The 24,321-nt window shown below is 40.9% G+C and overlaps 1 protein-coding gene across 10 annotated transcripts in view; it reads right to left on the bottom strand.

Moving 5' to 3' along the window:
• Positions 1-24,321, bottom strand: part of LAMA2 (laminin subunit alpha 2) — a 748,112-nt gene that overhangs the window by 379,491 nt on the left and 344,300 nt on the right. The window contains exon 1 of one of the 10 annotated variants that reach the window (XM_061623815.1): positions 872-988. The exons of 8 other annotated variants lie outside the window; for them this stretch is intronic. The gene's annotated coding sequence lies outside the window, so the exon portion shown is untranslated. Of the gene's footprint in view, positions 1-665; positions 830-871; positions 989-24,321 lie in introns of those variants that run through there. One more of the 10 variants, XM_061623814.1, reaches the window with a different exon arrangement.

Raw genomic sequence — 24,321 nt, 5'->3', positions numbered from 1 at the left:
ATGCTTTGCCTGCAAGATTAAGAAAGGTTCTCATCTCAAGTTATTCCATTCTTATTGAGAATAAACTCCCATGGGTTAGTATGCCTGTTTAAAAAAAACAGTTGGTCCACAATGAGCTAAGGGAATGAGGCTGAAGAGAAAATGGGCGAAAGCCTCTGTTGTGTACCCTATTATTTTTTCCCTTCATTCTGACTTCAGAATGAACTTTCCCTTCATTCTGACTTTTGTCTGAATCAAGAACAGTATAATTTATTTTGGCTGTTAGTTAATTAATTCATATGCCACTTAATGCCACAAAGGCTTCCAAGCTGTTTACAAAATATATAAACCAACTGTATAACAGTGTTGAAATAAAAATTAAAATATACAATAAAACAATTCCATTAAAACATTAAAATATAAGTGTCCATGACTGAACTCAATGTTATGGGGTAGCAAACAAATTTCATAAACAAAAAATAATCTAGTCCAACCACCTGACATCAGGAAATTCACTACTGGCAGCTATCCAACTATCCAAGTTAAAAACCTCTGAGGGCTCATCTACACAGTAGTTTAGTGTGTGTTTGGTGGTACTCACATGCCCTTTTAATTTCCATGGTTCACATGACATTACTGGCAAACAGAAGCTATCATATAGTTCCCCCCTGTAAATCCGTACTAACCCAATCCTCTGATAATATGAAAAGGGAAAGAAAAAGTCTTCACTCTGAATCTCTGGTGCTTGCAGACACTTTGCTCAGATGCTTTTTGTCAGTCTCTGCTGGCTGCACTGAGGTGATATATGGTGCTGTAAAACAATTAGTCAGCAGCTGCCTACACAGGGGTTTGGTTGTAAAGCAGATAAGCAAGGGAGTCTCAGTGAACGTACTAGGTCATCTTCCAAAAGACAAAGTCAGTGAACAAAGCAAGGTCCAATATTCTAATGAAGGTAATCCAGGTTTCAAGGCACAGCTGGCGAGGGTCTGACACTGGTGTCTTGACAATGCTTCCAGAAAGGGCAAATGGTGTCTTGCTGCCTTTTAAGCTCGCCTCCCTGGTTCAGGTGATAGCAATCAGCCCTCCAGGAGCTTGTAGCCTTAAACCAGCAGAATGCCTGCCTTACTCTGCTACTCGTAGGCATTTTCACTCGGCAAGGAATGCAGGAGCTTCCTGTTCACTCCTTGAGTCTGTCTGACTGAGAGGCCCCAGCTATATCCTAAACATCTTCCAGTGGTGGGGGGTCTGGAGCTGCTTCTGGGTGGGTCTTCTTGTTCCCTCTCCTGGGTCTGCTGTGGCAGTCCTCTGCTCCTCGTCCTCCTCTGAGGACTCATCTGATGGAGGTATGACACTTTAAGGTGGGTGTGTCAATCATTCCCCTCTCTCCACGCCCACTCCCTCCTCCTCCCTTCTTTCCTATCATTTCCTGCGGGCTGACAAATAACTTCCGGCTGCTCTCCCACGTTCTGCAAGCCTTTTTTATCTTGTTGCAAACAGTGCGTTATTTTTCTTTCCCCCCTAACTTGTGAGCAAAAGCATAACACTACTCAAAGATTTGTATTTCAGCTGTATTATACCAGTGAAAATACAAATAATCACACTTCCAGCTTTGTTTGTTTTCAATGGAACTAACTGGTAGAACAAACCGAGCATGCTCGGTTGCCAAGTAACCAGAGGGAGTGGAAATGTTAAATTAGAAAGCATGGTCATTAGGAAACTGCATTATTGATCCTTCCCCTCAGTGTGAATAGAAAAAACCATGTTTGCATCTGGCATTGAGCCCTTATTGTGGATGGTGCAAATAGAAAATGCAGGTAAAAACAGTCTTTAGTAGGAAATAATGGTCCCAAGTGGATAAGCCCTGAGTCTTTCAACTTCCAAGACAAAATATACATACTTTAAATAATTAAATGCAATGAATGAACTTACTTCAATAGAGCCAATTCCAAATAAATGAGAGAAGTTTTTTTATATATAAAAATTGTACACTTACAATGCTAAAAAAAAAGTTACTTCATGTTATCAGTAACAACAGACTAAGGGCAACGGTGAACAAATAAATAAAGAGCATAATGAGTTGATTAAATGAAAAATAACCAGATTGCATAATGAGGTGGTAGCTTTTTAAAATGAGAAATGTTATAGCATTTATAACAAATATATCAATAGCTTACATTCATGAACTTGTTATTTTCTAAGTGCGTTTCCTCCTTTTAAAAATATTTTAATATATATTTTGTAATATAGTCATAGTATAATGTATGAGCACCCAGTGCATTAGCTGCTGGGATTTTACAGTGACTGGGGCTTGTGGTCTTATACTTCAATCCTAAATACGTCTGTAACAGTCTATAAAGCATATATATCTTCTCTATGTGATTTCAGTGGGAAAATGTTAAGTTCATCCCCCAACCCAAGCACATATTTGTTACCATTTAACATTAGCTATCAGATTCCGAAACATGTTAGTAGGGTAACCGATGCAGAGGAAAAAATAATCATGAATAGACCTGGAAGTATCAATAATTTCTATAGAGCACTCTTAAATTATCAATTTTACTGGGTCTATAACCTCATCTGCTTTCTTTTTCCTGTCATAGGAACCATCTAAGACAGCCTTTCCCAACCAGTGTGCCTCCAGATGTTGTTGGACCACAACTCCCATCAGCCTCAGCCAGCATTGCCAATGGTCAGGAAAGATGGGAATTGTGGTCCAACAACATCTGGAGGCACACTGGTTGGGAAAGGCTGATCTAAGAGCACAGTACTGTTTGTCTTTGCCTAAGCAAACTGACTTCTTGCTCTTCCAAGTCAGGCTCCCAGGAATTTGCAGAAATTAGCTCAAACTTCAAAGTAGGGCATGAAAGCAGAGACAATCTGTCTTGGTGTATAAGCCACTGCTCTGCTCACACTCTTGTGCATGGTACACATATTTATGCAGCTTTAGACAATTTTAATTTGCGTCACATTGTTTTCTTTGGAAACTATCTAGGCAAAGTCTTCTTTGAAAACATTGTTCTTTATGTGTCACAGGATTTTAAGGCATCTTAAGACAAAAGACAGGGCAGTTTGGTTTGATAGAAAATAACCTTTGTTACAACATGATACTGCTTGGGCTGCAATCCTTTACTCGCTTCCGTGGGAATAAGGCCCACTAAATTCAGTGGAACATACTTTTGAGTAGACGTGAACAGAACGGCACTGCTAAGTCACAGCCTAACTCCCAATTCCAGAGCCTGCAATCAATATATAGAGTTCCTATATGACAGCAAATCTCCATAAGGGATATACAGCATTACATTCAGTACTGAAACAAATGGGAGAACTGCCATGGGTAGGGAAGCTCTATGTCAGCCTCAGAAAGTCAATGCAAATCCTTCAACCACAAGGGATTGCTAGATTGGTGTGAGTGACCCAGTTCTTGGGTCAACAATAATATTGACTGAAAGTTCAAAAGCAGACATAAGATGACTAATCAGCAAAAGCGCAGCACTTTAAGTATTGCAAATTATTTATTATTATTTTTATTTATTTATTTATTACATTTATAGACCACCCCATAGCCAAAGCTCTCTGGCCGATTTACAACAATTAAAAACATTAAAAATATATATACAAATTTAAAAACACAAAGAACAATTTAAAAACACAATTTATTTTTTTAAAAAACAGTTTAAAAACACATTGATCCAGTATTGATCCAGTCAGAGTCGAGTAAAACTAACTAAAATGCCATGAAGTAAGTGCTTAGCGGTCATGCTGCTCCCCTCATTTCCCCTTCCAAAAGGAGTTATCCTTATTGTTGCCCTCCTATTATTTTTTGCCTGAAGAAACAGACGTCCTATTGTTATGGTTGTGGTCTACTGGCAACAGCAAGAATATTAAGCTGTGAGTATGTCTGGCTACAAATATCCTTATGGAGGGGATCACCAACATTGAACCCGTGTAGGCCCTGAGGTAACAAGGACATCAGCCAATCAAGTTGCTTCTTGCTGCACCTCATGGAGGAGCTTCATTGATTATGCGGTGGGGTGCAGGAAGAATTGACAGATCTATTGGTTTGGTCATTTGTTGATCACCAGCCATATAGAGCTGGCAGCGTGAAGCTGTTCAGCCCCTTGGAGTGGCTCTTTTTTTTAAGTTTGGGAGGCGGTATAAGGAACCATGGGAATTGATCCATTTGCTTGGTCATTTGCCTGCCAGCCACGACATGGAGCTAGCAGCTGCTCAGCTACATGATGGATCTCCCCCCCCCTTTTTTTTTTACAGTTTTAGAGGAAGGAGAAGGAGTGGTAGGAATCAATCATTTGCCTACCAGGCACATGGAGCTGGCAGCAGGCAGCTGTTCAGCCCTGTGGACAGGCTTTTTAAATACAAAATTCTGGGTGGTAGAGGAGCAGCGAGAATTGCTCCATTATCTGAGTGGAGGGTGTATGTAAGAAAGAAGGAGGGGCAGTATACAAGTGTGGCTGATCTGTATGGGTGAGAGAGAAAGAGAGGGGGAAGGTATGTATGTCAGAAAGAGAGAGAAGGTAAGTATGTATGTATGTGTGAGGGTAGAAACACACTGCTCTGCCAGTTTCAGTGCATCTCTACTAGGGATGGAAAAATCTGTCAATTTCAGTTCTCTCAGTTTCTCACTTTTCTAATGTTAAATTCAGTTCTCTGCATATCTGCAGCAATCTGCAATTTTTTTGAAAAAAATCCTCATGAAAATTCTCCAACATTTTAGTGCAAATTTCTCCAAATAAACACATTTTTATAGGCAGTTTTGACAAAGGTACACATTTTTGCAAGCCATTTCTCATCACATCATGCCTTTTTGCACTTTCCCCAATATATGTTTTATAAATATTGTTTAGCTGGTGAACTGCATCCTAAAATTCTAATAAATGCACATTTCGAATTATGGGTGTGTTTCAGTTCTCATATTGTTTTGGAAAGTGCAAATTTGATAAATTCTGCTTGAAATGCAAACTGAATCAAAATTCTCACCCATCCCTAGTCTCCATCTCTCGTTTCTTAAAATGAGGGTACATTACGCTAGTCAAACTGCTCCCCTTTTTACTGTAAATCCTGGTTGCAGCAGCTTGAGTATGCTTTTTCTTTTAATTCAGCTTCAAAGAGATTTTGCAACTGATTGGCAGATAAACCTGTTCCCCCTCCAGGTGTGACTAATGGAAATGCTGTGATCTGGCGACTAGTGTGTTCTCAGCCTGAGAGAGAGATGTGTGTTCTTTGTGTGAAAGAAAAAGAGGTGGAAAGGTATGTATGTGTGTGCTGTTTGTCTGCATGCATGGTTTGTGAGAGAGGGAGCGCAGGGAGCACTTGAGCACAGAGAGAAAGAGATGCACTCATGTGGGCCTATATATCTGTGGTGTATGTGTGCTGCGTGTGTGTGTGAGTCAGTGTGGTTTTGCCACTTTGCATATTTTTCCTGGTACTTGGACATGTTTCTTGTTGTTATTGCACAGCAACAACATCAGTTGCCACCCTCAGGACATACCTTTATGCTGAAAGGGCTTAATATAAATTATATAAGTAAGTAAATGAATAAACATTGCAAGGTCAGAGTAGCCATTGTCTAGAAGTAACAGTCATGGTGGGATAACACCATGGACAGTCACAACAGCAAAGCAATGCAACAATGTGATTTGCAGTAACAGTTTTTATAAATTAGTCTGTCATGTTTAGGGTTAGAATGTAAGTGATTATACAGCCATAAGAGTGGCTGTATACTATAGCCAGTGTGGATTTTTCACATTCCGCAATGTTAAATTGAAAATACCCCCCATATTTATTTATTTATTTATTTATTAGATTTTTATACCGCCTGACTAGCATAGCTCTCTGGGCGGTGTACAGCAAAAATACAAAAATACAAATACATACAATAAAAACCCATAATAATACAACAAGAACACATGTAAGAAAATGAAAAATCTAAATCAGTTATAGCAGATTTTAAACTAGATTAGAATTAAAATTAAATTAGAATGCCTTAGAAAAGAGGAAGGTTTTAACTTGGCGCCGAAAAGATAGTAAAGTCGGCGCCAAGCGCACCTCATCGGGGAGACTATTCCACAGTTCAGGGGCCACCACCGAGAAGGCCCTAGTTCTTGTTATCACCCTCCGAGCCTCTCTCTGAGTCGGGACTCGGAGGAGGGCCTTCAATGTAGAACATAGTGTATGGGCAGGTTCATATCGGGAGAGGCGTTCCAGCAGATATTGTGGTCCCGCGCCGTGTAAGGCTTTATAAGTCAAAACCAACACTTTGAATCTGGCCCGGAAGCATATTGGCAGCCAGTGCAAGCGAGCCAGAACAGGTGTTATGTGTTCAGATCGCTTGGTCTTTGTTATCAATCTGGCCGCCGCATTTTGCACGAGCTGCAGCTTCCGAACTGTCTTCAAAGGTAGCCCTACGTAGAGCGCATTGCAGTAATCCAATCGCGAGGTTACCAGAGCATGTACTACTGATGTTAGATCCTCCCTGGTCAGATAGGGACGTAGCTGGGCCACCAACCGAAGTTAGTAGAATGCATTCCGTGCCACTGAGGCTACTTGAGCCTCAAGTGACAGGGAAGGATCTAAAACAACTCCCAGACTACTAACCTGTTCCTTTAGGGGGAGTGTAACCCCGTCCAGGACAGGGTGTATATCCACTATGCCATTCTGATGCTTCCCATAAGCTCATTTCAAAACAAAACCTGATGAAACTTATAGTCCTGAACTCAGAAACACTTGCTTAACAACCCTCTCAATTTTCATGGCAATACACAAAACAGTCAGAGAGAATAGAGAGTTGAAAGTCTCAAAAGAGAGGGAAAAACCCAGAGCGCTTTCGGACTTTTTTTCTGTCAGAGTTCTCATAATGTGTTGAAATTCATTAAAAATCAGCCATGTTCACAGAGTACCTGTAACCCCAATACTGACCTTGCCCCATATGCTAACCTTCATCTTCTGCAGTTTAAAAGTTAACAAAATGTCTGGCTGATTTTTAATTAATTTAAGAAATTTTGGCTGGAACCCTATGATAATGTGGGGCATGCTCAGTAAGAACCAAGTGTCAGGGTTCTAAAAGCCAGACTCACAGCTGCTGGGCTTGGCTAATCAGGGGGCCACACCCACACCAGACTTTGATATGTAGTTTGTGAAGGGTGCTGAGAGGAGACTCCTGTTCCACTGAGAGAGCTCCAGTGGTCAGAGTGGTTTAACAGTCAGCCACTCTGATTGAAGGTCTGTGAGGGGAACAGGGCATCTCCTCGCAACTCTCAGCACCCTTCACTAACTACACTTCCCAGGACTCTTTGAGAGAAGCCATGACTCTCCAAAGTGAAATAAAGGCCTGGTGTGGATGTGGCCAGAGACAGCTTCAGTTTAAATTTGAGTGGAAGGCTACATATGCCTGCTGAAGAATAAAAAGGTGGGGGAAGTGCTAAAAAGCAGCGATACTGTTCACAATATTTTCCTTTTGGAAAGGAAAGGGGCTTCCCTTCTGCCCTGTGCCCACCCACCCAATCTCCTCCCTTCCCCCTCCCCCTCCCCTCCCCCAGGTCAGTGTTGGAGTACTACTTGGGAGACCAGGGTTCAAATCCCCACATAGCCATGAAGCTCACTGGGTGACGTTGGGCCAGTCACTGCCTCTCAGCCTCAGAGGAAGGCAATGGTAAAACCATCTCTGGATACCATTTACCATGAAAACCCTATTCATGGGGTCAACATAAGTCGGGATTGACTTTAAGGTAGTCCATTTCCATTTTCAAACAAGATTGCGCAGAAATAAATCCCACTGCAATCAAAAAGTATGCAAATGATCAGACCCACCCTCCCTTCTCCTCCCTCCTATCCCCTCCCTCTTGCCTCTTCCCTCCCCCTTTGCCCCTCCCTACCCATCCCCATCCCCTTCCAATCCCCTCCTTCCCCTTCCCCCTCCTCTCCCTTCCTTTTCTCCTCCCCATGGTCAGTTTTACCTATCTTAAGCATGATTGCATGGGAGTAAATACCATAAGCATGCAAATGATCAAACCTGCCCTCCCCTCCCCTTCCTTTGCCCCCTTCAATACGCTCCTTCCCCTTCCCCTCCCCCATGGTCACTTTTCCCTATCCTAAGCATGACTGCATAGGAGTAAATCCAACTCAATAAGCATGCAAATGATCAGACCTGCTTTTCCCCTCCTTCCCCTCTCCTCTTCCTACCTCCTTCCCTCCCCTCTTCCTTCTTCCTCCTCCCCTACACACTCCAGCCCTCCCTCCCAGTAAGTTTTACCTATCCTAAGCATGATTGCACAGGAGTAAATCCCACTGAACTCAATAAACATTCAGATGATCAAACCTGTCCTCCTCCTCCCATCCCCCTCCTACCTGCTCCCATCCCAGTCCTCCCCTCTGCAATTCCTCCCTTCCCTCCTGTTCCTCCTCCCCTCCCTATCCCCTGTGGTCAGTTTCACCTATCCTAAGCATGATTGCAGGGGAGTAAATCCCACTGAACTCAATAAGCATGCAAATGATCAATCCATTCTCAGCAAACTTGCACAGGATCCCATTCCTTACCTCCTGGATTAAAAGCAGGGAAATTCACTAATAGGCAAAAAACCTTGTGGTTTAAGAATGTACCTATAGCCCACAAATCTTTCTGTCAAACCTCCTCTCTGAGATATTGTACTGCCCTACAAATTTGGCAAAATGCAAACATAATTTGGGTTCGTCTTTCACAGTCCGATCTACTTCCTGTGTAGCTTGGAAGAATTTGGTAACATGTGCCTCTGAGCATATGGTGAGTGGTGGCAAGACATGCAATCAGCCCAAATAATAGAAAGAAGACATGTGCTGTGCTGATCTTGTTTTAGCAGGGAGGAAGCAACATTATTAAGACAGTTGATATAGTTGAGATGGTCACTTTAAATACGTCTGATTTACTTTGCAATTTTAGTGAAGTTTCCTATAGGAAATCATTTTCTTTTGTTCCTGTTTCTGTGAATATGTGAAGTACAGCAACACTTTGCAAAATTTACACTAAAAAAAACTCCAAACATAATTGCGGAATAATGGCACTGAGTTCTGCAGAATAATCTCCAGTGGACCTCAGGAGTGTCTCAATTTGCACAAGATAAAACAGCGGGAGATGAAATATATTCTAGCAAAATTCTAGGTGTGCTCTATGTTTTTAATTGACCGTGCCCACTTTGCCTTAAATGAAGTGGTTTAAACATAGCAGGCTGAAAACATGCATCCTCTTTTTTCCAACAGCTAGAGTCATTGCTGAAGTAGCAACATATTGTAATCAGTCTGATTTTATTTTATTTTATTGTAATCAGTCTGATCAAACTGCAGTTTCAGATTCAACTGTTAACGTACCCAAAATAGAAACAGAACATAACCTCCAATTTGAAACACAAAAGCCTGTCCTCACCATCATATGACATTGACCAATTAAAAGGTTTTGAAATTAATAAAAATAAATTTGACACAGATTTCTAGGATGAATGAAGGAAATAATTTTTTCTAGTTTAGATTCTCTGCAGAAACATTAGTAACACAGGAAAGCAGCAAAGTAAGAACACCAAAAAAATACAAAAATATAATTATCTTTGGATATGGCAGGTGTTGCCACCACTCACCATCTGCTCAGAGGCACATGTTACCAAATTCTTCCAAGCTACATAGCAAGTGGATTGGACTGTGAAAGACCAATCCAAATGGTGTTTGCATTTTGACAAATGTGTAGGGCAGTCCAATATCTCAGAGAGGAGGTCAGGTCTCCTGCTCCCCTGGTGCATTCACTATAGCAGCCCAATTTCCCTGCTTTTTAAAGCTTGATAGAAATCTGTTGGCTATAGATGTTTTTAAACCACAATGTATTTTTTGCCTGTTATTGAATATATATCAGTAACCATGCTGGTCCCCCTAATACTAACTTTCATTCCTGTCAAACCATTATAGTGTTAAAGGAAACTTCTCAAACATAACTTCATCCTTTCACATGAAATCAGCTGGTTCCTCTCAGTCACATGGGCCATTGCATGACTAGAACAGATAAAGCTCCAGCATCTCCAAGCTGCAGGGGCTAGAGATACTGAAACAGCATGACAAATGCTCCCAAGTTAAAACTATCTGGAAGGTCCCTATGTGTTCCCTACTGTACATTTCTTGTAACCCAGGCCTGTACAAGGTATATTCCACTGAGCTGAATATCAACCATGCTATGTGGCCTGCTGGGTGCTTGTCAACTGTGCGCTTTGGTAGCATAACCTACTTTAAAAGTATGGAATATTATGGACAACTGTTATTCTCTAACATCAAGAGTTTTTTCTTCTTTCAACAAGCCTTTTAGGTACAGACCTTATCCCATTCTGCGCCTGTGTTGGAATTACTTTTTTAGATGTTTTTAAAGCTTTTTTTAAAAAAATGTTTTTAAAAAAATGTTTTATTTAATATATTTTAAAGATGTTTTGTTTTAATATATTTTAAAGATGTTTTGTTTTAATATATTTTAAAGTCTTTTTAGGGTTTTTTGGCTCCTTGTAGGAGGAAGGGTGCGATATAAATTCAATCAGTCTATCAATCAATCAATAATAAGAGTTAGGTGTGCCTAAGCCCACTGAAAGACATGGCTCAGAATGTTAAATGAGAACAGGAGATTCTCTTTATAGAGAATTATTATAATACACATTGTTAGATAGCATTTGACACGGCTGAGTGTGTTTCATGCCTGGATGAGTTACTATAAGCTTATCACTTATTTTTTCAGTGAAATGGTAAAGAATATTTTGAGGATCACAGTTTCACTTGTGGGAATCAACAGTTTTTCAGAATGTATTAAAGAATAACAAGTAAATTCCCACAAGCTACTTACTCTGCAATAATGCCACTAGAGTTATAGAAGTTGCTTTAGAGCAGATAATGTGTGGACTACAACGGATGTCTTAAACTGCCAGAATCCATAGTCATATATCTATATGCAGTAGGAGTCTCAACAGTCCCTTTTCATTACTAATTTATGAGTTTCTACAGTTCTATTAATCGTATGGTTAGCAGGCAATACAGAATCTGTGTAGATTTGTTTTCTTTGGGACTGGTAGAATTTATCTGCTGAAATGATTAATAGGGTTTGACACTGCTCAAAGCCCAGATAGATATAGTATTACTTATAGTAGGAAAGTTAGAAATGTTAGCATAGAATTCTCTGTTTATTTGAAAGACAATTACTACCAGCCTAGCTAATTATGAAAAGATAGATAATCTGCCAAAAAAAAAAATAGTGATGTAATTTGCGTGGCCACATTTGTTTGGAAAAACAACCACACAATGCAAAATCAGGTTTTTTGATAGTTCTCAATTTTTAGGGCTTGTCTTGTTTTTAGATGGTTTTTAATTTGACTTTGTGACATACATTTTTGACACCACACCCGCAAAGAAGACTCAGATACTGGTGTAATGTTATATTTATTCAAATATAACAAACCTCTTTTGGAGGAACTGCAGTCATATTAACCAAATTGAGCAAATTAAACCAGATCAAACCAATTCAAACCACTTGGTCCCCTCCAGTCCCCTGGGCATATCAGCAGCCATTGGCTGTGGCTCCCCAGCCAAGGATGAGGAAGCAATTCCGTCCCTCCTTGCTGGCTGAGCCTTGGGTGTGCACCTCACGTCTGCATCGTGGCCCCGCCATCCCGGCATTCACCCCGATGAGCAAGTCAGGTCATGGCACCCCCAGGTCCCCCCCAAAACAAGCAGTGGTGGTTTCCTAAAAGGTGCCCTTCGCCCAATAATGCCTCAGTATACCTGTTGTTTACCCCCCCGTCATCCTCACCTGCCTGAACTCCACTCCAATAAGGCGAGCTGAACTCACCTCTCTGAAAGCCAAATGAATCAAATCCCCACAGTATGAACTAGGCAAAACGTGTGTTACCATTGGGAGTGTATTTTGTCTTTCAAGCTAACAATTCATCATACCCTGTGTAGTAAAGTGCATATGCATTTGAAATTGGGCATTATTGTGTATTCTGCTGGCTATTAGCCAAGACTATTTTTTCCAGTATTCATTTCTATATATTGTTTAGAATCATACTGTATCATGTCTCATTAGACCACAGCTTGGAAAGGTTACCTTTTTGAACTACAACTCCCATCAGCCCAATCCAGTGGCCATGCTGGCTGGGGCTGATGGGAGTTGTAGTTCAAAAAAGTAACTTTTCCAAGCTCTGGATTAGACCTTGACTTTTGGTCAAGGATTATTTTCACCATGTTAGGGCTGTTTCTGAAGACAACCTCCAGTTAGTGCAGAACTCAGCCGCCAAATTGCTGACCACGGTAGGTTGGTCCACACATAAAACACCAATTTCGGCATGGCTGCACTGGTTACTGATTAGTTTCCAGGCTCAATTCGAAGTGCTGGTTTTGACCTATAAAGCCTTATGTGGCTCAGGACCTCAGTATCTCAAGGATTGCCTCTCTCTGAATAAAATGACCTGAACCCTGTGTTCATCATCTGAGGCCCTTCTTAGTGTGTCCCTTCACAGGAGGCTTGGAGGGTGACAGCATAAGAATGGGCCTTTTTAGTGATAGCCTCCCAGCTGTGGAGTGCTCTCCCCACGGAGGCAAGCCTGATACCCTCTTTATCCATCTTTAGGTACCAAGCAAAGACCTTCCTTTTCACTCAGGCCTTTGGTATGCTGTCTTAGTCCTTTTTGTTTGGGTTTTAAATTTTGTGTATTGTGTTTTTAAAGTGTATTGCAAGGCTGCAATCCAATACATATCTACTCAGAAGTAAGCTCCATTGGATTCAATGGGACTTATTCCCAGGCAAGTGTGTATTGGATTGCAGCCTAAGTTGCCTAGAGACCACTGGATATGAGGCAACTCATAAAATAAATAAATAAATGGCCTACCTGAAAGAATTGTATCAACTCTTTCAGATTACCTAGTAGTATTCTAAGGGACTTGCATTCTGATAGTCTGTCATTTGATCCCAATCCACCTTTTTTTTGTTCTTGCTTGCTCTCACACTTGCTGATTCGATCTGCTGTGCACATTTTTGGGTGATTCGATTCACGGTTTATTTTGTTTTGGATGACCAAAATTTTGTAGTTATCAATGTAGGTACTTCCATAAATGATGACAGTATTTGACATGGTTTTTTGGCGGCAGGAAAAACACTGCATAATTTTTAGGTAGTGTTCAGTGTGGTTTTTTGGTGGCATTAACGTAAAATATGGGGGAAAGTTCAAAAGAATAAATTCTTGCTGATTTGCAGCTGCGGCCACAAAATCCATACCGATTACAGCCACTGCCCACAGCAAGAAGTAGGTACCAGTCCAAAAGGATGGTGAACTATCCAATTCAGCTGGAATCCTGTGCCAGGTCTGATTTGGCAGATATTCTTCCCCATCCCTAGTGGATGGAGTTTCCTTAGGCTGCCCACAGCGGTGTCCTATTCAGCAGTCAACTGCACAGTATGCACCCAGTTCCATGTTTGGTGAGTTTCCCAGGGGGTCCCTAGGATGGCAAATAGGTCACCCCTCCACTCACAGTTCTTTCTCTGGCCTCTGCACATCTGTCCTCTTCCAGCTACTCCTCCTCCAGCTATGTATTGAACACATTCAGCCTGAACTGATTTGGACATTTTGAATGGAAACAGACAAAGATAGTCCCTGAAAATGTCAAAAGATCAGTACTTGCCCACACTTCTTGTCTGCTTCTCATCTTTTTCTTTAATCGTTCCCTATAATTTCACATGAATGAAATCACAAATTACAAACCAAATCAAAAACAATACTTTTATCTCAGAATCTATAAGCTAGGCTTTATAGTGACTAGAGCTACTGTTCCCAGACTTACACATACCATAACCGTAAACATATTGGATGAAGAGAATATCCTGTCATGAATGAAAAGTTGTCTTAAAATAGAAAACTACATTTCCTAAGGATATTGTTGTAGCCTTGCTGAAACCTACAAAAGATAAAATGAAATGGACTGCCTTCAAGTCTATCCCAACTTATGGCTACCCTATGAATAGGGTTTTCATGGTAAGCAGTGTTCAGAGGGGGTTTACCATTGCCTCCCTCTGAGGCTAGTCCTCCCCAGCTGGCTAGGGCCTGCTCAGCTTGCCACAGCTGCACAAGCCAGCCCCTTCCTTGTCTGCAACTGGGGGGCAACTGGGCTCCTTGGGACTATGCAGCTTGCCCACGGCTACACAAGTGGCAGGGCACGTAACCCCTGAGCCACTCTCTGTGGGGGTGATCTTTAGCCAGCCCTTTACACCCAGGAGACACGAGCAGGGATTTGAACTCACAGACTCTGGACTCCAAGCCAGGCTCTCCTCCCCATTGTGCTATACCAGATGCTGCCTACAAAATATAGGAAAGTGAATAATGTAACTTCACATGTGAGCTTATTAACTGAAGTGACTGCAAACATTAGAGAAGGATTATGCCTATTATTTTTGTAGTTCTATCACTAATCTGTTAACGTGACCTGTTTTTAGGTAGAAGGAGATGCTTCAACTAATGATTGTGCCTGTCAATTATATTTTTTGTGGCTGGAATAATTTATATTATTCCCACACAGGAATTTTGAAAAGTACAAATAAAATCTGATTGATTTGATTATGTAAGAAAAAGACTTTCTTTGTGTTCTCTGACAGAAATCGCACTTTCTGGGTTTTGGTTTATTGTTGGTATTTTTCATGTTGCAATCATAGTTCAGTGCATCAGCAGGTAATTCATATTGCTAGTAACCATGCACTTGCAAATTAATAATATGGCTAGTTGTCTATAAGTGTCACAGATTGCTTTATCTCCATCATAATTTGGTCTAGGTCAATTGGATTGAATGTAGTCATAATGATTTCCATGGAATGAAGTTTTAGCCACTGAACTTATTTATGCTTCCTATAAATTATGAATATACCCATTTTATTTTTATTAAATCTAACAGATGTGTGATTATAGCAGCCAGTAGTATGATTACAAACGCCAAGGTCAATAAAACAAAAGGGCAATCCATCTGTCAACTATGTGATGTCAGTTACATCATGTGATTGACAGGTAGGTTGTCCCACCCACCTGTTAAAGTTGGCCCAGAGTGGGAGCCAAAAGAGTAGTTTAAGGGATTAGTGTGGGGAGTTTAGTGAGGACTGGGTGAGTAGGTGGGGTTGGTGAGCAACACAAGCAGGATGCAGCCCCTAGTGTATGTGTGCGTGTGTGTAAACTGATTGAAATGTATTGTTTCTAAAATGATGCAGCACTATCATATCACGTTAGTTTTAAAATGCAGAGTAATTTCAAAGTGCTCCTTATGTGAAGATTGCCCATTGAATGCCCCCTTTTTGGGATTTACAGTGGTGTAAGTCCTACCAGCTTACATTCCACAGCTCAGCTCTGTCTGAGCTGGCATATCCCTGGCTGAGCTGGGATAAGGACCTTATACTGGCTGAGCCTTGGCTCACCCAGGACAGCCCAAGATCTGTCTATACCTAACTCGCTTATCCAGGCAGATCTTGGTTTTGGATTGAGCTATTAGAGTGAGGAACACAAGCTTACAAAAAACTATTTCCCTTCCTTCATTTGCTTGCAAAAAACCAAAGTGGTTGATGGCTAGAAGTATGAGCCAAGTTCAAATTTCAACTCAGCCATGAACTTAGTATAGCTTTATACAAGCCTACCCTTTGCCCTACAAAAACAATAACGCTGGCATAGCTGCTGTATGGATTATTTTGTTAATGTATGTGAAGTGTTTTGAAAAGAGGAAAGATATTATATAAATAGTAGGAAAGCCATTATCTAAATGTTAAATGTTCTTACAGACTCTATTGGTGTCAGATATCAACCACAAACAAGTGAAACCTGCAGATAAACAGGCCAAACATAAACAGGAGTCAGAGCAGATCCTTCAGCCATGTTGTGAGGCCAGCTTTCTTCCAGCTTTGCAATTTGACAGGCTTATATACCAGCATATTGAACCCTGGTTCAACCACCATCCAACCTCTTGCCACATACTACAGGCAGGTTCTATGCTTTTAAAAATAATTTTAAAAAGCATTTAAACGCTGCATGTTTGGTTATCCACTTAATCATACTCCTACTTGGAAAAAATAAGAACCCAGTTTAACAACAACAAAACAGTAGTATAAAACTGTTCCAGGTATTAAGGAGGGTGGGGAAGGTTTCCTGATCATATCAAAGCCCCCAAATTGTCAGTATTGACCACAAATGGCTTTTTGCACAGTAGGACTATCTATCAATTTATTAAACTTCTATCCTTCCCTCCCTCCCACAAGGAACCCAGGAGGGTAAACAAAGGACAAAACACTAAAAATATCTTAAAAGATCAAAAAACAACATCTTAAAACATTGAAAAGATAAAACGTCTTAAAAACATATTTTTTAAAAAATATTTCAAAACATCTTAAAAAGCTATTTCAAAACAGACACAGAGTGGGATAAGATGGCCTGATTTGGTATAAGCAAATTGTGCCTACTTCATGGCAGTGAAGAAGGCTCCTCTGCATTCTCAAGCATCTACCCAACAGTATCTTTCTGTATTGTTCGGGGTCTGCTGACATCTACTCCAGATATTGGAGTTTTAGACCCTTCAGCAGCCTGCTGTGACTTGTTTACAAGATACCTTAAGTATAAACTTGCTCACCCCATAGCAATCTTGACTCCAAATCCACCTTCACTGCAACCATCCAGCAAGTTGTCCAGCACAACATCTGCTGTAACACCATGGTATCAGTTTCAGTTGACGCAGCCTAATTATGTGGACAAGGTGCTTGCAATGATGCAGCCCACTATGTGTTTCCTCAACCCTGGTCCCCCATGGCTGATTAAAGCTTGCCAAGGGAGTATAACCAGGTGGATCCAGAGTGCAGTCAACACATCTTTGCAGGAAGGAGTGGTCCTGGTGATCTTGAAAGAGGCAATGATTCGCCCACTCCTGAAAAAACTCACACTGGAGCCAATGGTATGTGATAACCATTGCCCAGTCGCAAATACCCAATTTCTGGAAAAAGCGATCAAGAGGGTTGTGGCACAACAGTTGTAGGTACTCTTGGATGAAACTGATTATTTTGACCCATTGGCCTGGCTACGGGACTGAATCGGCCTTAATCAGCAGCTTTTGATTCCATTGACTAAGGTATCTTCTTGACTCTGTGAGATGGATATTGAGGGCACTGTTTTACCAGGGTCAATTTCAGAGAACAGCACTGAATGACTATTTTTTGGTCCCTTGGCACATGTGCTGTGATGTGGGATACCACAGGGCATCATCCTCTCTGCAATGCCCCAGGGACATGGTAGAACCATCTGAGGACCACTGTAATGAATTTGCTAGGCACTTGCAGGATAAAATCTTTAGCATCCGCCAGGACTTAGACTCCAGTGTTATAGCAGGTGAATCAAGCGAGGTATCCAGAGCACAGCCTTGTCCCAATTTCTTGGATGAGTTTCAGTTGGTGCAGCTTGAAGACGTTGACAAGGTGCTTGGACAGACTCGTGCAACCACTTCTGTGCTGGATCCTTGCCCTTCTTGGCTAATAAAAGCTAGCAGGGATGGAACAGCTGGCTGGGGCCAGGGAAGTGATTAATGCCTCTCTGCGAGAGGGGGTAGTCTCCGGCTGCCTGAAAGAGGCAGTAGTGAGACCACTCCTGAAGAGGCCCTCCCTGGACCCAGAAAAGCTTAATAACTATAGGCTGGTAGCAAATGTTCCATTCCTGGGCAAGGTCCTGGAACGAGTGGTTGCAGGCCAGCTCCAGACACTCTTGGATGAGACCGATTATCTGGAAACAGCCTTGGTCGCCCTGTATGATGACCTTTGTCGGGAGAGAGACGGGGAGTGTGACTCTGTTGATTCTCCTTGATCTCTCAGAGGCTTTCGATACTATCGACCATGGTATCCTTCTGGGGAGCCTAGCTGAGTTGGGAGTGGGAAGTACTGCATTGCGGTGGTTCCACTCCTACTTGGCAGGTCGCCTCCAGAAGGTGGTGCTTGGGGAACATTGCTCGGCACCCTGGACACTCCAGTATAGGGTTCCGCAGGGGTCAGTTGTGTCCCCCATGCTCTTCAACATCTACATGAAACCGTTGGGTTTGGACTTCCGGGAAGGGTGACTTCGCTTGTGCCTGCTTTTGGGACGGGCTCCCGCCTCAAAAGAAGCTTATTCAGATATAAATCAGTCAGAACATTTTTTTTTTTTGACTGATGAAATTTCTCCCGGGCAGGGAGAAACGTAGAGATCAACCTCAAAAACCTGTTTTTGTTGGGAGGACTGGATTTCATTAATTTATGAGATAAAGGTCCAGCCAACAATGCCGGACGGACTTCCGAACAAGCTCTATCTGTTTAAGCGATACGTTTATCTTTTCTTTAAAGAGAGAACGGACTAACAGGCAAGCACCCTTCTTTCTATTATTTTTTTTACTTGGTTTGGATTGTTGCAGCAAAAGGAGATTTGTCAGATTGATCGGCTTTGGACAACTTCTGGGTGAGCTATGGCTCTTCTCTGTTATTCACGAAATTAACAGCTTATCTCTGTTTCTGTCGCAAAGAGCTGTCCTGGAAGTGCATTCTAAAGATAATAAACAGAAGAGGGATTTCTATTCCTGATTTCTATTCCGAGGAATATTATATTGTCTGGGACTATTCTCTTTTTGGTCTATTTTATTTTGACGAATCTGCTTCTTCACGACGCCACTAACTGTTTTGATGCTGGGAACTAAATTTGTTTTGCATTCTTGAACATGGAGAGATAAGGCAGGTTGCTTTGTTTATACTGTGATGTCATCAAGCCTGGAATATTAACCCAATTGTTGCTGAAATAAGAAGTGGTTCTTCTTTATTTTTGTTTTGCTTTGTTTTCGTGGTTTTAAAAATGGCAATCAAGAAAGTGGCTGAGAATCTGGAAGTAACTATGTTTCAGAAAATAATGGATGAGATTGAGATAACGAAACAAACCCTGCGACAGGGTAGTAAGGAGCTGAAAATTGAACTGAGCAAAATGACGCAGGAGCTTGAAGAAGTAGGGGATCCTGTGAGAGAGGAGAATGAGATCAGAGATGAGAAAGGAAAAAATAAAGGGAAGATACAAGCCTTGGAGATTGGAACAAATGTGGAATTGGAAAAAGATCTGGAGTTTATGGATTTTAGAGATAAAATCTACTGTTTGGAGTTTGGCGTTGTCTCTGAAGAGATTAATGAAGATATTAGAGATAAAGTTATCAATGGCTTCGATAATCTTCTGGACTGGAATGATGTGATGGAGCTTGATATAGAGAAAATCTATGGAATTAACTGCAGCCATGTGACAATGGAAAAACTCTTAAGAGATGAGCCAGTGCATTTTGTAAAAAAGAAGAACACAGATATGACTTTACAACAGTATTTCAGCAACTTATTCAGAATGGATGGCAAGAAAATATTTGGGATAGAGGAAATTCCCATCAGACTCTTATTATATGACTATGGCTATGACAGCAAGATTATTATGGAATACTGATAATGGAAGATTGGACACTGAAATTACTGGACTTAACAGGACTATTGAAGATGGAAGATGGAACTAATAGGGATAATGGAATAATGGCTATTGAAATTATTGGACCTAACAGATTCTGATGAGATGGATTAATCGAAATGTTTATTTGGACTATGGTTATGACAATAAGATTATTATAATTATTAACGAGATGGATTAATTGACATGTTTATTTGGAGAAAAATTGATAGATATATTTCTTAAAGAATTGAAACCTCTCTTTGACTTTTTGTGGAAAGAATAAAGTAATGTTTATGAGATTTGATGATTAATTAAGATAACTACTGGAGGAAAGTGATTTTATAATATGATTTAAGAGACAGGATTGTTATATATTGTAGACCTATAACTGATTTGATATGTGACAAATGGGAAGTCAACATTTTATTTTTTTTGTTTAATCATTTTTGTTTTGTTTTGTTTTTTGTCTTTGAATGTTTTATGATTTTGTTTTCTATGTTTTATGAAAATTTGAATAAAAATTATTGTAAAAAAAAAATGAAACCGTTGGGTTTGGTCATCTGGAGCTTTGGAGTGTGTTGCCATCAGTATGCTGATGACACGCAGCTCTATTTCTCCTTTTCATCTTCTTCAGGTTAGGCTGCCAATGTGCTGAACCGGTGCCTGGCTGCGACAACGGACTGGATGAGGGCTAATAAACTGAGGCTCAATCCAGACAAGACTGAGATGCTGCTAGTGGGTGGTTCTTCTGACCGAATGGTGGATGTCCAACCTGTCCTGGATGGGGTTGCACTCCCCCTGAAGGAGCAGGTTCGTAGCTTGGGGGTTCTCCTAGAACCATCTCTGTCACTTGAGGCTCAGGTAGCCTCGGTGGTGCGGAGTGCCTTCTACCAACTTCGGTTGGTGGCCCAACTACGTCCCTATCTGGACAGGGATAACCTGGCTTCAGTTGTCCATGCTCTGGTAACCTCCAAATTAGATTACTGCAATGCGCTCTACGTGGGGCTACCTTTGAAGACGGTTCGGAAACTGCAGCTTGTGCAAAATGCAGCGGCCAGATTGGTAACAGGGACCAGACGGTCCGAACATATAAAACCGATTCTGGCCCGCTTGCATTGGTTGCCTGTATGTTTCCGAGCTCAATTCAAGGTGCTGGTTTTAACCTATAAAGCCTTACACGGCTTGGGACCACAATAGCTGATGGAACGCCTCTCCCGATACAAACCCACCCATATACCATGTTCAAGATCAAAGGCCCTCTTGTGGGTGCCTACTCCAAGGGAAGCTGGGAGGATGGCAACAAGGGAGAAGGCCTTCTCAGTGGTGGCCCTCAAATTATGGAATGATCTTTTTGACGAGGTGTGCCTGACGCCAACACTGTTATCTTTTCGGCGCCAGGTCAATACTTTCCTCTTCTCCCAGGCATTTTAGCATGTGTTTTAAATTGTTTTTATATTGTTTTAAATTTTAAAATTGTGTTTTAAATTGTTTTTAAAATATATGTTTTAAATTGTATATTTGTTTTAATGTTTTTGATTGCTGTAAACTGCCCAGAGAGCTTCGGCTATGGGGCAGTATACAAAGGCAATAAATAAATAAATAAACAAACAAACAAACAAATAAATAAATAAATAAATATTTAACTTTCTCATGAAACCATTGGGAACTGTTATTAGGAGATTTGTGGCAAGATATTGTTAAGATGTATTTTGTATACATAACATTAAACAAAGCAATACCACCAGAAACTGGATGTTCCGGTTCCGCCATCTCAGATGAGCAAGCAAGCCACATACTCAGGGGGTCTGCTAAGGTGCTGTAAAATGGCTTCTAGCCAATCAGAATGTAAGAGCTGTGCTATTGCCTTATATGGAGCTTTATGTAGGATGTTTACTTAGGGGTATAAATATGAGCTGAAAACAGCATTTAGTTGTCGACCGCACTCATACTGCTTGTGTGAGTGTCTTTGAATAAAACCTTTTTATATTTCTTCTAAACTGTGGTCCGGCTCCTTCACTGACCAGAACGGGGCATGAGCTCATTTTCTCACAATATCATCAGTATGCTCATGATACCCAGGTACATTTCTCTGTAATATATGAATCAGAAGAGCCCTGGACATGTGCCTGGACTCAGTGGTGGGCTGGATGATGGCCAATGAACTGATTCTGAATCCTGTCAAGACAGAGATGCTATGGGTGGGCAGTTCCCAAGTCTGAATAATTGGCTGATTGCCTGCTTTGGATAGGGTCATAGTTCCCTCTGTAGAAGTAGGCTTGTAGACTGGGGTGCTTCTGAATCCATCATTGTCACAGGTGACCTTGGTGGCTAGGAATGCCTTTTACCAGCTTCAGTTGGTAGGACAGCTATGGCCATGTCTTGACCACTGTCATCTATGTGCTGGTAACCTCCAGATTGGATTACTGCAATGTGTTCTATGTGGCTGACCTAGAAGCTGCAGCTAGGACAAAACGTGGCAGCTTGACTATTCACTTGGACAGAATTTCACCATCATATTATGCTGCCGTTGAAAGAATTGCACTGTCTGCCAATTAGCTACCAGACTAGGTTCAAAGTGTTGGTACTCATATTCAAATCCCTATACAGCTTGGGACCCGGATACCTAAAAGATCACCTCATCCCCTACATACCCAATTGATCACTGCGCTCTGCAGGAGAGGGCATCCTGCAGATACCATCCTATCAGGGGATCTGTTCCATATAGGGTCAGAATCAGGCCTTTAGTGTGGCAGCACCTACCCTTTGGAACTCTCTTCCAGTGCACATCAGACAGGCACCTTCTCTATTGTCTTTTCTGCCCCTGCTCAAGATGTTTCTTTCAACAATCCTTCCAAAATCTTTGTCCCAGTTGGTATGTCTTGAACTTGAACTGAATTTATGTATGTGCTGTAATTACTTCAAAATGTTTTTATATTTACAATTGTTTTTACATATATAGGTGTTTTGACTGTTTTTATATATACAATTGCTTTAACTATTTTTATATATGTACCCTTTTTTGTATGTTATATAGTAAATCACTCTAGGATGCTTCACGGAAAGCAATTCATATATGAAATATCCTCCTCTCATTTTCTTCCTGTGTTCCCATTTAAACTAGCATTGTGTAAAAAAAAATTCTGCATTTTCCAGTAATTAATGAGAAAAGAAACTGCATTCAAAAATTATCAAAGGGGAGAGAAAATTTCAGTGACATTACCATGAGTGGGACGCAGGGTTTTTGTAAAATTCATTTTCAAGGTGGCCAAGGGGTGTTTAGTGAGTGTTCTTTCTTTCATTCTACAAATAACCTCTCCAGTGGTTTCCATTCTGCAGCCTTCTTGGGTGGCTGAGCTTCCTGAAAACCCCATAATGTCCCCAATCTGGGCTTTCTTGCAACCACAGGAAGGTGGGAAGCCTGCCTACCAAGCATATGACAGCTTAATCTTTTTTTTTCACAAGTGAAAACGAAAGAGCAGAGAGAAATTTTGTAAAAGCTAAAAGGATGGACATCCCTTAATTACAAATTCAGTGAGTGCATGTGAACTCAGGCACATAGCCAGCCTCCCCAGTTTTTTGTGCTTCAGTTAAAGTTTGAGAGAAGATGTCATTAGAAATTTTTTCCTTTTTGAGATCAGGAAGCACAGGCAGCTATGGAGACTACAGTGCATGGGAGAAATGTTTAATGGGAAAAAACCCAAACCCCCAAAGCCACCACCTAACCTAAATTCAATCTTACTTTCTAATTCTAAACCATTCTGAGAAAGAGGCAGAAAAAATGAAAGCCTCCTTTGCATGGGAAGAAAAGGTTTGAGACATTGAAATACAACACTAATTTAAACATAACATTGTAGTTAAAACATAAGGGCTCAAGAGAAATGTTTATGGACTGCAGCCTGGTTGAAATCTGTGATAATTTCTAAGACAATTCACCTAAGAGAATATAAAGAAAAGAGCTGTCAAGCTCCTTTTTTAGTACTATTGGTAACTTTGTGGAGTGTCTCCTCAATGACAGCCATGTTATCATGAGCCCTATTTTTCCACATTTTCTCTGAGAGTGCAACAGGATTGAATCATTTACATTGCCTTGCTTCTCCAACAGTCTGACCTGAAAGCAGTTTAAATTTTCAACAGGGTGTTTACACTGGAAGTTAAACTACATAAAAATCATGGGGAATCTGAGGAAGCTACGGAAGAATCACTGTCTACATCATGCATAAATAGTTGGAGTTCACGTTGTTGCCCATGTTTTCCTGCTTGAAACAGGATGTTGAGCCCTGTTCCAAAGAGGGTTACTGAGAAGGGCAACTCAGTCTACTGTGACTTTATAACTGTTTATACAGTTAACCAAATAACAAGGGTGCTGGCAGAAAGACTGTTTACTTGTTTAATTTCTGTTATTTTTTCATTTAATTTCACTTTTGTGCTGTGAAGCATTAAAGACAGTGAATAGAGATTTATTAGGGGTTTCAGCAATACCTAATATACATCCCTGGTATTTTCAATATTTTTTATACAGCATGCAGATATGTTCCTGGGTTAATAGTTTGCAATTTCCTACAAAGTCAAATTTCCAAGGCAAGTTTCAAAGTAGAGATGTTTTTGAGTAACCCCAAAGAAATTCAAAGCAGTCCATGGTCAATACAGTACATTTTTCATCAACTCTTTTATTGCTATTTTATTTTTAGTATTCATTTCATAACTCACTCGCTACGAATAGTGCACTCACCCATGAAGTTCACTGGATGATTTGGGGTCACACATTCTCACTCAGCCCAACCTACCTCACAGGGTAGGAATGGGGTTAAGAGGGGTAACTCTTAATGTGGCCTTGGGTACA

Source organism: Rhineura floridana, chromosome 4, assembly GCF_030035675.1.
Source record: "Rhineura floridana isolate rRhiFlo1 chromosome 4, rRhiFlo1.hap2, whole genome shotgun sequence".
Taxonomy (NCBI): Eukaryota; Metazoa; Chordata; class Lepidosauria; order Squamata; family Rhineuridae; genus Rhineura; species Rhineura floridana.
The sequence above is the reverse complement of the archived record's forward strand: the minus strand, read 5'-3'. Positions and strand labels throughout refer to the sequence as shown.